A 16,332-nucleotide genomic window follows, 5' to 3' on the forward strand; every position below is an offset into this window, starting at 1 on the left:
GAAAGGGAAAGGCAGGAGGGGCAGGAGAGAGGGGGAGAAAGAGAGAGAGACACGCAGAGTTGAGGTGTCTGCGCGGGGTGTTTCTTAGGGAAAGGGTCTGACACTGTAGAATTTTACTCGCATTTCCCTCACCACCCCACACCCCAACATCCTAATTTCTGTGTCCAGTCCAAGTCCTGACTATTTTCCACCGTCCAGCCCACAACCGATCTTCTCCATTGTGAAAGTCTAGTGGCTTCGGGTGTGGAGCCTGGCCTTAATGCCCAGCGAGTTTCACCCCAAAGAACGGTTGGGTGTGAGATCTGGCCTGGGGCGCTGTCGCTCAGCCCTGGTCGGGACGCGTGGCTGCTGGCCACGGCCAGCAGCGCGGCTAGCGGTAGGCGGGGTGGGGGGGCGCGCACAGGAAAGGACCAGCAACCTGAGCAAACAGATGGCCGTGGATGCTCCGTGGGAACCGGCTTCCCGGACAGGTCCCGAGTGCCCCCCTTTTCCGCCACCTGTGAGCCGCGGTCCTCTGCCTGAGTTTGCAGACTTGACCACAGGGGTGGGATGGAGGGGCGGGTCCCCGAGAGCTGGGCGGCGCGGGTCGGGCCAATGAACGCGTCCCGCAGAGGGCTCGGCTCCTCCTGCGCGTGCTGATTGGCCCCGCGACCCTCGAGGCCGGGCGCGAGTGGGCGTGGCTCCCCCTCCACCGCCCCACGCCTCCCTCCCGCCGCGCTCGCGCCCTCCTTCCCCTCCTGCGCTCCCGGCTCGGGCCGCGCGCGCAGGCGGCGCTCCGCATTGCACAGGCGGGGGTCGCCGCAGTGTTCCTGGGATGGGGCAACGGGCTGCCTCTGGCGGCAGGGACGCGTGCAGCCCGGGTGAGTACGGGGGCTTGGGGGACAGTCCGGGCTCGGGGTTGTGGGGGTGATCCAAAAGGAAGCGGCGGGTGCGGGCGACCGGGGGTGCCAGCCCGAGCCGGGACTGTCCTGCGGGGCGGGAGTCGCGGCCACTGAGCTCCGCCGTGGGCAGGGAGGGCTGAGCGCAGCAGGCAGGTCGGGAGTGCGCCCTGCACGCGCCGCGGAGGGATGCAGATGTCAGGAGCTGCAAGTTCAAGGCTGGGGGAGCTTCCCCGGTTGCGGGCGGCCCCGCGAGCGTGCACACCGAACTCCCGCTGGAGTGAGTTTCCCCGCGGCTGAGCGGCCGCGCCCCACGTGTTGCTGCTGCCCGGCTTTGCCCACCCGCGGCCGCTGTGGGAGGCGCGGCGGGCTAGGGCACCGCCCTGCTGCTGGGCCCTGCGACCACCCACCCCGGCGACCCCGGGTGGGCACTGCCGAGAGAGTGGGGACGGCACCTAGACTTGGTTTTTGCTCTCTTCTCAGGTTACAGTAGTTGGGTCGGTTCCTATTTGACCGAGCATTTAATTTCAACAGAAAGCACTCTATTTGTTGGTCTGTGTGACTCATTTTGATCCCGCCACGGAACTCCTCTTACTGTCACCTGTCCGGTCTCGTGGCTCAAAACTTGATGCTTAGGCATAGTTTTTTTATTCGGGATGGTCACGGGTATCTCTAGGACGACAATGAACTTGCCATTCTTGGGAACAACAAGGACTTGTTTTAACTTGGAGGCGCTGGGGGAAAGAGCAGCGATTTTGTGTTAGCGATTTGGTGACCCGGCATTGACTACCCAGAGCACAGGACGAAGAGAATTGTAGGTTTGTCCCTTTGGTAAGCCACCCAAGGTGTGACTTCCAAACTTCAGTTTTCTCTGTGGGAAGAGAGGACTTCAGCTTCTCCTGCAGGAAGTGTTTCTTGTTAAATTGACCCGTGGTTTCATGTGCTCTGCTCTGGGCAGCTCTGGGCAGCAGTGTCTGGGAGATACCAGAGCAACTTACTTAAAGCCATTACATTTTCTTCCAAGAGACAGGAACTCTTAAGTAGCTGTTAAAAAAATGTGAATCTGTGCTGATTTCTCGAGACAGCTGTGTATGTGCTCACGTGTACCAAGTTTGCAAAAGGTATTTGTGCAGTCATCCATGAAACAGTTTAATGTACATTGATGTTAGACCTATTTGAATGCAAAACATCTACACCTTTTCGGTTTTACTTTGCACCTCATCCAAAGGCAGCTAACTGAAGGGGGACGTAAAAGAGGCGTCCTTGCTTAAAAGCAGTTTACAGCACTCTGGTCCTGGGAATGCACAGTAGCTTTCCAAGCTCGTAGGCACACAAAGCCTGCTATGAATAGTATTGTACGGGCTAAAGATATCAGAAATGTTTCCAGACCCACCCAAAAGGGTTGTCATGGTTCATGGGGCTACAGTTTGAAGCTGTTGAGAAGCTTTGTAAGGTGTATGTTCGTGGTGTGAAACGCATAATGAGGCTAATCCTAGAGTACGTATGACAGATAAAAATGATAGCATACATTGTCTCGTATGGTATAGTTTATGTGATGTGTTGAAATATCTGTAAGGAAGTAATACTTTTTCACTCCCATTCTCTAGGTGGAGTAATTGAGGTTTTCTGGTTGATGTTTTTCCAAGGTGAATGATAGTGCTCAAAAAAAGATAGTTTCTGAATTCTTCCCTTACCTCATCTGTATTTCTGGTCCCTGGTCCCTTTTTAAATTCTCGCCTTCACGACTTACATTGTTTCTGTTTGCTGGTCTCTGATTTTGATAGTTCAACCCTTAGCTTCAGGACATTATGTACCATTTTTGGACAGGCATTGTTGTCTGTTAAGTGTCACTTAGCTTCCACTAAAGCGTGGCTGATGGAGACTTAAGGAGAAAGCTAATAATGGCTTTAAGGAACCACTGTTTTCACGAGGTGATAAAGATATGAGTAGTCAGACCCTAAAGAATGGAATGCTCACCGGAGTGTTTCAGAAAGATCAGGGGGAATGCCAGGGATGTCTGAGAAGCGTGCACATTTTCTTCTTTGTAAGTAGAAACTCCTCACTGGCTCTGCACACAATTTACTGTGAAACGATGAGCTATTTCTTTTTCAGTTCTGTTATTCCTAAGACTCAAATCAACCCAGAATTACTATAGGGAAAAAATATCCAGCGTTGAAAAGTCCTGGAGAGAGGCATCTGAAGACACTGGTGAGAGATAGCTGACAGATTTCTGCCTATCTGACTGTTTCTTAAGGACCCAAGTATCACTTGCAGATACTTTCTTGGCAAATCATGGCCCAGTCTATTTACTTGGGATAATAGTGTTTAATGAGATTTATGAGGTTAATTTTGTTTGCATTAATGTAGGTGCATATTGACTTTACAAGTCCTATTACTTAGTTAATAGTGGGGGCTTTAGATTCAAGTCTTCGCTGTGAGACTTCAGGAAGTGATCGGACCACTCTACCTTTCAATTTCCTTGCAAGGATGGAAAATGAACGTATTTCATGCAAGTTTGTTTGTGAGGTATTTATTGACATTCTAGTGGTAGCAGCTCCAGGCGCTGCTGATGGTTACAGCCTAGCAGCTGAACCAGATGTTGTAATGCACTTCCCTATGGGGTGTGGCCCCTGGGAAGTGCCCCATGGCTGGTAGCTGTTGGTACCATCCCTTCGTTCAGGAGCTGTTCACTTAGTGATTCCTAAATAAAACACAGATCGTAGTATGTAATGAAAAGTGGTTACTATTCAGCATGGGAGAGGGCACGCCAAAGAAAGAGGTCAAGTACATAACCATCCCATAAAAGGGAATGCAGGGCTGACACAGTGGGGGGAATAAAGGAAATACTTGAAAATCAAGTGAAACTTAAGAAAATGCAGTCTATGAAAATTACCTTATAGGTACCCAAATGTAGTAGGAAAAATAAAGGTCTTAGACCAGAGTGATTTAAAACACTAAATACATAGGTGACAAGTAAATAAGAGAATGCCCAAGTACATGTAATAAAGGGACTATTTGAAAGGCTTATTAAGTTATTATTATAGTATATCACCACAAGGGTGATATATTCTATGTACAGTAGATATGAGATGATCAGAACTGAATTCGAGAAGGCTCATTGCAATAGAGAGTTGAGCGCTGTGCAGTGAGGGACTGGTGGACTTTAGTATACCAAACATGTATTCAGAGGCCAAGAGAGACAAAATAGAGTGTAAATGAATTCTTCGCTTCTGTTTCTGCTGAGTAAGATTCCTGCACGTGGGCTCTCTTCAGCAGTCCCCACACTGGAAATAATAGATCAAGAAGCAGCCTGTGCTCAGAAGACTCCAGACCTGATCAGCAGACTAGATACAGATAAATCACCGAGGCCAGATGACCTTTACCCAAGTGTGTATGTGTGTGTGTGTGTGTGTGTGTGTGTGTGTGTGTTCAAGAGGGATACTTGGTTCCTGTGAACATTTGTGAGACATCAGCTTGTGCCCTGCAGGGCTCCTGTCAGGAAACAAGCTTCAGGAAACATCCTTGGGCCATTGCATCAGACTGTGTCCTTGTGTGTGACATAAGAGTATCAGTTTTAAGAGCAAACAGATGATGATAAATAATGACTTATTTTGGAAAGAGAGAAATTAGGATTAGAGATTGGATTGGAAAATAGGTTTGTTAAAATGTTACAGAAAATGTGTTTTTTAAATCTTTCAGAAAGCCCTATTAATTGACCTGTCCCAGTTTCTTCCCTATTTGCAACCTTATGCTGGGAATGGGAAGTGGGCCAAGCAGCAAGCAAAGCAGAGATCAGTAGGCACTTTTGAGCAGACAAATAGCCTCTTCCAGGAAGTAGTTTGGACATGGTCATGTTTAACGCCGTTGCAGATGTGTGCAGATAATGGGCCACACTTAGGATAAGGCCACACTGTTCACGCGACTCTACAGGATCAACTGAAAGGACAGCCTGAATGGGAAGGAAAAGAATAAGATTAAAGCCAGAATGGAAGATTAAAGATAAGTGTACTTGAAAAAGCAATTCCTAGTGTGCTTATGGGATATAGTTTTCAAGTCTGTCCCTAGCAGCTAATAGCATAACTGGGTGGTATCTCTAAGCTCTCCTTTTTAATGAAAATGTTCAATGCAAAGAAAAGAGGAGTACAGTGCTATTTTTAAAGGTATGTAATTGAGTAAGTTTATCTAAAATTACCTTGTCTGGTCACCTATCAATGTAGAGCAAAACCTTTAAAATATTAGCAGTGACTATTAGTCTTTTAAAAACTTTAGCATTAGTGTATGAGTGAGTATGTGTGCACCTGTGTGTGTGTGTGTGTGTGTGTGTGTGTGTGTGGTGTGCATGTGCTTCTGTACCCTGCACGTGCATATAGAAGGCAGAGCAGGACACTGGGTGTCCTCCTCTGTCACGCCTTGGCTTATTGCTTTGAGACAGGGTCTCTCAGTGACTGGAAGCCTGTTCTTTAAGCAAGGCATGACCTGCCTGCATTTACACAGCAAACGCATGCTGTCATTCCTGACTGTTTACATGAGTGCCAGGGAAGCAAACTTGGGTCCTCATGCGTGCAGAACAGATGTTCTTAGCCACTGAACCATGTCCTCAGCCCTCGATCAAAATTTTCTACAATGCCTGTGATGCATTGCTCTTATAAAGAACTATATTGTAGAAATAGGTATACTGCTCTAAGTGTTGATTTCACGTGGTCTTGCTATGAAGAAGGACTCATTTGAGTGGGGATCATTTTTTTTCTTTTCTGTCTCTTAACATCTGGATGAGAGTCTGAGTGCCCACTGCTCTGGATTCTTTCTCTGAAGGGCAGCATGTTGACAAGAATGTTTTCTGGGCGTTTTGTTCGACAATAGTAACTTTTATAGATAATCACAGCTGGCCAAAACCTAGCGGGGCTCTGTTTGTTGTAGCTCTTAGGCTATGAAGAACCAAGACTTCAAGCCACATAAAACAGGGGCCAATTTGCTTCTCACCTCCTAGAGGAATTAGTACTTACCTTGGCACAGCACATAGAGAAATCTCCCAGGAGTAAGTGCTGCCATAACTTTGACATCTGATCTATCTCCTGCAGTTTTGTCCCCCTGTCTTCTTTCAAGTTTCCATGACTGGGGGCTGGTACTTTCTTTGCTCTGGGTTTTGTTTGTGCCTCAGTCCTTGGTTTGGGTTCACCTCGTGTCTACACTGTGGCTCCCAGTATGTACCTGTAGAGTTGTCCTTGACTCTTTTTGGTAAAGACAAGCTTTTTGTTTTTACAAGGGGTCATTTTTTATATGCAAACTATCAACTATCATTTATTGATTTTTGATGGTCTGCATCTTGGTACCCTTTCCAATGTATGGGTTAGAAAAACAAATGCGGTAGTGTCAAGGAGTGGGGCCTTTGGTGCCCTGCCCCATGTATTGGTGCCTTCGCAAAAGAGATCAAAGCGTGCTTCCTGCCCCGCAGCCATGTGGAGATGAGTCGGAGGTGCCATGTGAGAGGCAGAAGGTGGGCCCTCAGCAGGCAAGTGCCTGCCTTGTGGGTCCCCCTCCTCGAAACCTCTAAGCAGGAAATTCCACTCGTTTGTGAAGTAACTGTCTTAGGCATTGTGTTACGGCAACTTGGGCGGATTAGACAAATATTAATACTTGATTCCTACAAGGGATTTAACATCTTAATAAGGGATTGTGATCAAAATAATGTTCCAGCTATTGTCATAAAGATGGTTAGGAGAGGAAATCAAGATGTTTATCTTGTCCTTACGTGAAAACCTGTTGTGTATGTTATGGCATGCCACTCTTCCTGTCATTTCACAAAGCTGGGTGACACAGGGTCAGTTAAGAGCCTACAGATGTTGAATTGGTGTCCAGCTGGGTGACACAGGGTCAGTTAAGAGCCTACAGATGTTGAATTGGTGTCCAGGACTGTGAGTGGGGTTTGCGTGAAGTAGTTATTAACCGATGATAGAATGTTAAGAACCCTGGCTAGGGGAGATAATGACTTAATGCTCTAGGATAGGATTGGCATTTCTTTTGAGAGTCCTTGAAATGGTCCGCACAGTACAGCTTGGGGCTGAGATGATGATAGCTACACCGGGCTGGCTCAGGGAAAGATCAGCTGACTTAGAAGCCTCATCTTTCTAGATATCAAGATCTCTATAAGAGCTCCACAGAGAAGTCTCCCAGCTTCCTGTCCCCAGTGGGCATGCCCAGTTTAGAGACTCCTGGCTTTCAGAGAATGCCTAAATGTGATGCCCCAACACGTACCTTTAGTGTTCTCCCAGGCTACTATGACATTTTGACCCTTTATGGGTTGTCATAATAGAAGGCTTAGAAAGACACCTGAAGTCCAATTCTAAGAGAAAAAGTAGTATACATAGTTAAAAGTAGACCAAATGTGTGCTGTTTCTCATGAAAGAATGAAAAATAAGAAAAGCGCTAGAATACAGCCATTGTTATGTGCAAACTAGGGATTTAGATGGAAAGTATTAGCTTAAACATGATGTAATTCTGTGTCTCCTGCTCTGCATTCCCATCTCTATCCTTGTTGTCCTTTGATAAGAGGATACAGAGGAAAACTTAGGTTAAAAATGACCTATTTTAGTGGAATAGTTACCACAAAATGGGTTGTTAGGCTAAATGAATATTAGATATAAAATCCCAATCTTTTGTAAACCTTACACATGAGAATTCTTAAATCCAGGATTGTCCAGTTACCTGTGCTTGAGTTTTGATTTATTTTTTTCCCACTCTTGAGGTGAACCCAGAGCTACTGTGTTATACTTCCATTTTTGCTCCCCTTTAGAATAATTGCTTCCAATCAACAGGTATATCTGTGAATAATCAAAATGATTAAATAGCAATGCGTTTTACATGTTTGAGAAGTAGGATTTGGGGTGAACATTAAAATATATCTTTTAATATTTTTTTCTGTTTTTGAGATTAAAACCTAACTACATAATTTCTCTTTCCTCTTTTTCCCTCCATACCTTCCCATCTAGCCCTCCTTCAAATTCTTGGCCTCTTTTTTTCATTAATGGTTGTTTTAGATATATGTATGCATATACGTATATATGTAAATATATATATTTATATATTCCTGATATACTCTGCTTAATATATATATATATATATATATATATATATATACACATATATATGTTACTGGTACATTTTCAGGGCAAATCATTGATATTGGATAACCAGAGAAGATCAAATCTCATGCTGGGTGGTGGTGCACACTTTTAATCTCAATCTTTGGGAGGCAGGACAGGAAAATCTTGAGTTTAAGGTCAGCCTTGTCTACAAAGTAAATTTGAGATGGCCAGGGATACACAGAGAAATCCTGTATCAAACAAACAAACATGGAGGAGGAGGAGGAGGAGGAGGAGGGTGAAAAAGAAGATGACTATTATAGTTCTTTGTGTAGCGTAGGCTTCATGGGCTTTCCCCATTGATGTTAGCTTATCTATCAGTGTTTTCCAGCTCCTGTTTAGGCAGTCATGTTGGTGAGACTTTATGGTCATAGCTTGTGACATTATTAGGAGAGCCTCACAGCAAACTCCCTGATCCTCTGATTGTTAGAATCTTTTCTTTGTCTCTTCTGCAGTGTTCCCTAAACTTTAGATGGGGGATTTACTTTTTAGATATATGCATTGGAAGTGGGATCCACAGTCAGCATTTTGATTAGTTGTGGTTTTCTTTTTCTTTTTTCAATGTTCACATTCTCTTTTATTTCTCAAATATGTGAACTAAGCATATTTTAATTAAATGGTTTGATCAGTAGTAACAGCTCATTTGATCAGTCAACTTTTACATTCTGTTTTAATTTTATTTTTTTTCTTTACAATTTTGTCATTATATATCCTGATTGAAGCCCCTTCCCTCAGCTCTCCCCAATCCCTCCCTTCCATATTACTTCCCTCCCCTATCCTCTTTCCCTAGTCCACTGAAAGAGGGAGTACTCCACCTTTGCAATCTGCCCATAAGTTTGTCAAGTCTCATCAGGACTGCCTGGATCTTCGTCCTCCGTGGCCTGGTAAGGCCGCATTACTGGAGTGAGTGATCAAAGAGCAGTCAATTGTGGTTTTCTATAGTGGCCTCCAAATTGCAGAGAGAAGTTTCCTTGATGAGAGCGAAAACTGCCCTTATCAATGGGTGAAAGAACAAAGTGCGGCAACTAGAGAGTTATTGGTTACCATCAAGGCATGTGTGCCACCGTTGAACCCAGGGTTATCGTGTGTTGCTGGTTGTTGTGATTTGTAAGCATCATAGCTGGAGAGAGTTGTTGATTGGTTCCCTCCTCCGGAAGCTTGAATGGCACCTTCCGGTACCATCAAAGCTAGTCCTCAGGGAGGAAGCATTCAGGTCGCTTGCCTCCCAAGGGCCTCTGGACCTTGCATCTGAAGTGCACAGTGTCCCCAATTTCCTTAACGCTCTAAGAAGCAAAGGAAAAGATTGCAACATTCTTATTTTTAGCCTCTTCCATTCAAGTATGTAATATTAGCAATTTGCATGATATTTAAGTTCTCTTTCAAGACATCCAGAAATTCCTGTTCCTGTATAACAGTATAGAAATCCAGGTAACGTGTACATTTCTTTTCACTTTCTGTTTGCTTATGACCCTTTACTTTTTGTCTGTGAAGCCTGTCATCTCCGGCATTGTTCTGGCTTGTGAGCACCAGTGTTAATTTTCCATGGCAGCTGGGCTGTGTGCAAGTTTGGAGGTCGATGCTTGCTTGTGCTCCTGCACTGGCTCTACCAGTCACCTTCCTGTGTTGCCTGCAGCAAGTTCTTTTTCTCCACTTTCACTGTCAGTCTGACATTTAGTGAGCTGGTCACCCACTGTCTGGACTTCATTGCCTCAAATATAAAGTCGTGGGGCTCTGCAATTAAACTTTAAAGTCCCACATGAGCAGGAAACAACATATCTCTTGACATTTAAAACTTCCCATTTCTGCTGATCTAATGAAATAGTTCTCATGAGCTGTAAGTGAACCATGGACTGGGTTTACAGTGCAAGAGTTCAGTGTGCAAGAGTTCCTGGCTTCCAAGAGCATGGATCTACAATAAATAATTGAAGGTCTTGTACATCTCCCTGGATTTTTTTTTCTTTTTCCTTTGTGAGAATCTTGCCATTCTTTGACTTGATTATCCATATGGAACACATTGGACTTCTTAGAATGTTTCTATCTTGGAGATATTCTGAAGTATTGCTGTTTAAAATACTGACTTGAATAGAAGTAATATTTGGTATTTATGTAGTGACTTTCTGTAGATCAAAGGAGTGTATTGGAAATAGCATGCTCTTTCTTTTATGTAGAACTTCATAGACACATTTTCTTTTTATCAAATCCTTTTTATGCAGAATCCCAGTCACCCAACTCAGGGAATTCACAGCTCCTTTTGCAGCATTTCTGCTTTGTTCTCACAGACATACCACTGGGTTGGGAGCAGCCCTCCATCATTCCCAGATGACAAGTCCCAGTCCAGTGCAGCATCTCCAAAGAAGCCTTTTGTCCTGGCTCCCCCATCAGTGAAGGCTTAAACTCTTCCACATATACTGGTGTTTTGCATTATTGTAATCTTGTTGGCATTCTAGTTATTTATATGGTGACTTATTTCTCTTGGATGGCAGGCAGCCTGAGCATCAGACAAAGCCCTCAGTAAAGACATTGATTGGGAATGATAACTCTCACAGAGAATAGCCATAAAGATCCAAGAGGCACCAAAAAGGATGGGAAGGGTGGGTTTTATTTAGTTTTATTAATTTAATTTTTATTTTTTATATTGATTACAGTTTATTTTACTTTGTGTCCCAGCTGTAGCACCCTCCCTCGTTCCCTCCCAAACCCACACTCACTCCCTCATCTCCTCCCTGCCCACTGATAGGGGAGGTCCATTTGACCCTAGCTTATCAGCTCTCATTAGGACTGGCTGCAATGTCCTCCTCTGTGGCCTAGCAAGGATGCTCCTCCCTCGGCGGGAGGGTGTGTGTGTGTCAAAGAGCCAGCCACTGAGTTCATGTCAGAGACAGTCCCTGTTCCCCTTACTAGGGAACCCACTTAGAGACTGAACTGCCATGGGCTATGTCTGAGCAGGGGTTCTAGGTTATATCCATGTCTGGTCCTTGGTAGGAGAACCAGTTTCAGAAAAGACCCCTGGACCCAGATATATTTGGTCCTTGTGGAGCTCCTGTCCTCTCCAGGTCATACTGACTCCCCCTTCTTTCATATGATTCCCTGCACTCTGCCCAAGGTTTGGTTATGAGTCTCAGCCTCTGCTTTGATACACTGCTAGGTAGAATCTTTCAGAGGCCCTCTATGGTAGGCTTCTGTCCTGTTTCTTGTTTTCTCCTACTTCCAGTGTCCATCCCATTTGTTTTTCTTACCCAAGGTCCCTCTTGTTTAGCTTCTTTAGGTGTACGGATTTTAGTATGTTTATCCTATCTTTTAGGTCTAGTATCCACTTATAAGTGAGTATATACTATGTGTGTCTTTCTGCTTCTGGGATAACTCACTCAGGATGGTCTTTTCTAGATCCCACCATTTGCCTGCATATTTCATGGTTTCCTTGTTTAAGGGCGGGTTTTATATAGTATGGTGGCTGCCACATAATTTTAGCTTCCGAATGTCCAGGAAAACAGATGGAATGACCAGGAAAACGGGCTGTGGAGGTCCTCCATAGGACCTTCCCTGCCTCTGTATCTTAGGAATCCCCCCCAGGTATGGAGGATGTAGGGAGACAGACTCAAAGTTGTGAGTCACCTGTAACCAGGGCTTCGGAAAGTTACGATTGACAGGTTCACAGATGGGAATAAAACAGGCCTGCATTGTTCTTTATACCAAGGCATACTAACCTGTGTAAGCAGGCTCTTTTCAAAGTTCAAGGAAAACAATAATGATCATCTTTCCCACCCAGACTTAATTATTCTCCCGTAATTACTGCTTCTTCACTGTTACCTGTAGGTCCCATGGGGGCTTCTGAGTTGTAAACATTGACTACGTCGGGTGTTTGGTCCTACATAAAATAGAGGGCACTGCAGCAAGGTGGCTCTGTGTAGGCCAGATGTGACGTTTCCTTCTATGCTCCCGAATACTGCTTCCAAGAGCCATCTATCACGAAGCTCCTCCCCCTTGTCAGAGGGAATAACACACACGGCAAAGGTGCTTTTTTAAAAACAGAGACCTAGACAAGGCTAGATCTGTTAAATCTCTTGTGGCCAGCATTCTTCATGCTTCATTCAGCATGCTTCAGCATCCTTCATAGATTGGAACCGTGGCCAACTGAAATGTCTAAGGAGCAGCTGGTGATGTGTGGATGGTCAGTTCTGAGAAATGATACAGAATTCAACTCCTCCCATTGCTAGTGCTGTTAGTTTTCAATGTAGATAAGCGAGACAAGTGAAAACATCGTGATGAGAAAGACATTTTCCCACTGAGGCTATCCAGACCAAACTTTCCAGATGAAGGGAGACCCATCTCATGAAGTGGAATAGCATTTTAAAAGGCTGTGTGCAGTGGCACTTCTCTCTTGGTTTGGGAGCTGTGCTAGAGAGACCTTTGCTAGAGGGGACGATTTTCAGCTAGGCCACGCACATTCAAGGAATGTAGTATGCTACAGCGTCTCTAAGACACTGCAGGCAGCATGGTTTTCTGTAGCTTATGGGTGGCTCTGACATCGCATGTAAGTGTGGATCTCTCCTGGAGTGGCAGAGAACTAGGTATGACTGGCCACAAGATGGAAAAGAGATGATGCGGAGAGGGAGCTGATGGACAGGTGACAGTGACAAGTGTGACCTCCTTTACAGTCAGTTTAATGAAACTTTCTGACCTGATGCTATTGAGGGAAGCCCTAGAAACACAGAAGCCCAAGGAGAACCACAAAAATCCATCCATGTTAAATATATCATCTCTCTGCTACTCATACATTAAATCTACCCTCAACTCCTGAGCCTGGATTAGTGTTTAAGGCTTCCCAGAAGGATAGAACATGCTCCTCAGTGAAGGAATCTAAGCTGGAAAACAGGAATCTAGCAGAAGGTAAAGGTCGATTTATGAGTCCAAGCTTGAGAAATGAGACAGATATAGGCGGCCACTCTTCTCTGGTGAGAGGCCGTGGAAAGGAAGGATGTTCGAATTTGTGTTCTTATCTAAAGTACCATACCAACTGGTCACCACTGAACAGTGGAAGGATTTTGGCTAAGCCTGCTAACTTCTTTGAGTTTCAGTTTTTCTCACTTGTAAAATCAATATCAGCATTCCCAGAGGTGTCAATGCACAGAGCTCCAGCTTCTACGGGGTGTTGCAGGAGGTAGAAGAGTAGGATGTAGAATTTAGTGCCTTAGCATGACCAATGTTGTGGAGTTGTCAAAGAAAGTACGCCTGGTAGAGAGTAAGTTAAATACCTCTTTTGGAGGCTTTGTTTGTTTGTTTTTAAGTTGCAGGACTTTCAGTAACTAGATGCATCTATTAACTCTCTGCTCAAAGGGTGGAGCAGAGAACCCCCAAGTCTACCTGACAGTGGTATTCATTATGTGTGCTTATCCTTGTGGTCAGCGATTTGTGCAACACAAAATGTAAAAGTCTTTGATGTCTCAGGTCTTCAAAAGTCTGTGAATCTATAGCAAAATAACCCATTTCTTTTCCTGTTTCTTTTGCAGCTAGCCTCTTTGCCTAGAAGAATGTGTTGTCTGAAAGCCTTTTGATCAGAAATTCACTCTGTTAGGAGATCCCTCTACTACTTTAAGATAAACCCAAGTTGAGGAAAACACAATCCTGCAAGCCATGCATTTTCCTTATTTTTATACTGTAGTTACAGACAGTTGAAGTACAAATAATGAGTTCTGCAAATGCATGTATACACACACACACACACACACACACACACACACACACCCTTAATAAAACATTGAAACATTTATAATAATAGGGAAGATAATACTTCAGAAAAGAACTGTGTATAGGAGACTCAAGTTTTATTCTGACAGTATTTCTGAGCAAAGCAATTAATCATACAGCTGTGACATGAAGATGGAAAGGTGAGCACTGAGTATGTACAAAGCATGCTCCCATCTTCCCTGTGGCGTTAATGATTATGGAACATATTTAGCACCCCCTCCACCACACTTGGATTTTGTATTGGCTTCTGTCAGATATGTCCCCCCCCTTTTTAAAAGAAGAACATTTTAAATTTATTTCTTGACAATTTCATACATGTATGCAATATATCTAGATCATATTCAACACAAACCCCCATCCTGTTACCCATCAGATGTCCACCTTACCTCCCCATCTTCAAGCCTTCTTCTCTTCTGTTTCGTGGTAATGCACTATCTAGTTAGTGTTGCCAGCATGAACACAGGTATGGGGCCATGCTCTGGAGCACAGGCAGACAACTTAACACGAGCCACGCCTCTGAAAAAAAGTGACGGTCTCCCTCAGCACTCACCAGTCACCAGTAGCAATTCATATAGTGGTGAAACCTTATGAGCCCCTCTCCCATCCAGCAGTGGTCTCTGGGCTTTGTGTGGGGGTATTGATATGAATGTCTAATTTAGGGCTGATTATTTGTAGTCACTTACTCTTAGTACCTTGACCAGTTAGGAGTCTCTCCTGCCCACTGCGGAATGAAATAAAATAAAATAATGTCTTTAACAAAGATTGAGAGCAAGACTAATCTATGGATATAAACAGAACTATTTAGAAGGCAAGCTACACCCCGTGTTCATTTAGCAGAACAACAGTGGCAGGTTCTCCTCTAGGAGGCGTAACCTCTCTAGCCATAGGCTTTCATGTGGTTTACTGTACCTGGCTTGAATTCCATCCTGGAGAGCAGGTCTTAAGCCCTGCTAGAAAGCAGTTGATTACTCCCATACTGTCACCGCCACTTTTGCACCAGTGAGCATGTCTCACTTGGCAGGCCAGTATTGTAGTATGTGTGCTGTACTGCTGGCTAAGTCTACTCATGACCATTCTTAGCCTAGCAGCCTGCGTAGAATCTTCTAACGCTTTGAACCAGCCATCAAGGAGGAAGCTCCTAAGTCAGTTCCAGCTTGATTTCCCTATCAGATTCTCCTCGGTGTGGTGAAGAACTTGTCAAAGTTAAGAGACTGTCAGACGCAGTTGGAGAGTAGAGGCATGTGGGCTGGCGGGGCAGAGTCTGGCTAGATCTGGATTGGACCTCTGTCTTTTGAACTAGAGCCTTTTGTAAGGATTGCTAGGTGTGCCTGGACATAGGAAGGTCATGTGTAGTCTATTGAGTCAAAAAGAGAAACAGACCGTACTGCCTGTTTTATGTAGTTTGCTACTCTACTTTGTGAAATTTCTGAAATTTAGAAAATGTAAATCTTTGCAGTAACTTCTAGGTATCTACAGCAGGTGCCTGAAGTTAGGCTGTCCATTTCCTTTTTCCTTTTTTTGATTCTCAAGAAATGGTTTATTAGGTAGTGTTAGAACAAAAATTAACATCTTATTATAATCTCCTTCTCATAATTAAGTTTACTGCTACACAGTTTGAAATATTTGGCTGTTTATCCTCCTCTTTAAGTTCACATTTTAAATAATTTTATGTAGTTTTGTACTGTTTGAATACAAAGTTACATATGATGAAATGCTAATATTTCTTTTCGTTTTTCCGGTCTTGTCTAACAAACTAAACCTGTCATGTGATCTAGCTCTCCCACGTCTGGATATATATCCAAGAACAGTAAAATCAGAATGTCAGAAAGATAAATACACGGCCATGTTTGTTATGGCACTGTTCACACCACCACGTTACGAAATCAGCCCAGTGTCCATCAAGAGAACACACAGAGAGCAGGTGGAGGAGGCCGCGTTAAGTGAAACAGTAGCCACGTAAGAAATGTGGTAAAAGTTGACTTGAAAGTAGAATAGCAAATTATAGAGACTGGGATAGGTATGGGTGGGAGAGCGGAGGAAGGGGGATTGAATTTCATCACTGTGCACTGTATAGATGTATAGAAACGTCACACCGAATTCCAGTAATACTACCAATATGTATTAGTAAAAAAATAAAATCCCATGAATCAAAGCTAAAATAAATATTTAAAAATGTGTCTGAAAATACAGTTAGTTATACCCATATCCACTTAGTTATATATGCTTTCAAATTCCAAGTTATGTTTTGAAATTTCATGGCTAGTTGATAGTTACGGTTTTCCTGGCTATAAAAGATACTTTAGGACTTGTGAGATGGTAAAAGATGGGTAAGTCTTGACAACCTGAGTGTGATTCCCCAGGACCCACAGGAGGAGGGAATTGACTCCCAAGAGTCATGTGTAATGGCATCCCTGTGTCTACATTTACACACAAACACACACACACACACACACACACACACACACACACACACACGTGCGCGCACACCTTTATAATAATGTCTGAGGTCCCCTGCCACTCTTGGCCTGTTTGACTTGTCTTGCAGAGGAGGCTTTTGCACCATGTATCAG

The 16,332-nt window shown here is 44.1% G+C and overlaps 1 protein-coding gene across 3 annotated transcripts in view; it reads left to right on the forward strand.

Annotated features, from left to right (window-relative positions):
- Positions 1 to 736: 736 nt before the first annotated feature.
- Lypd6 (LY6/PLAUR domain containing 6) overlaps positions 737 to 16,332 on the forward strand; it is a 133,141-nt gene continuing 117,545 nt past the window's right edge. For 2 of the 3 annotated variants that reach the window (XM_060390145.1, XM_060390147.1), the window contains exon 1: positions 737 to 860. The gene's annotated coding sequence lies outside the window, so the exon portion shown is untranslated. Of the gene's footprint in view, positions 861 to 1,139; positions 1,159 to 16,332 lie in introns of those variants that run through there. The other variant, XM_060390146.1, reaches the window with a different exon arrangement.

Source organism: Meriones unguiculatus, chromosome 8, assembly GCF_030254825.1.
Source record: "Meriones unguiculatus strain TT.TT164.6M chromosome 8, Bangor_MerUng_6.1, whole genome shotgun sequence".
Lineage (NCBI taxonomy): Eukaryota > Metazoa > Chordata > Mammalia > Rodentia > Muridae > Meriones > Meriones unguiculatus.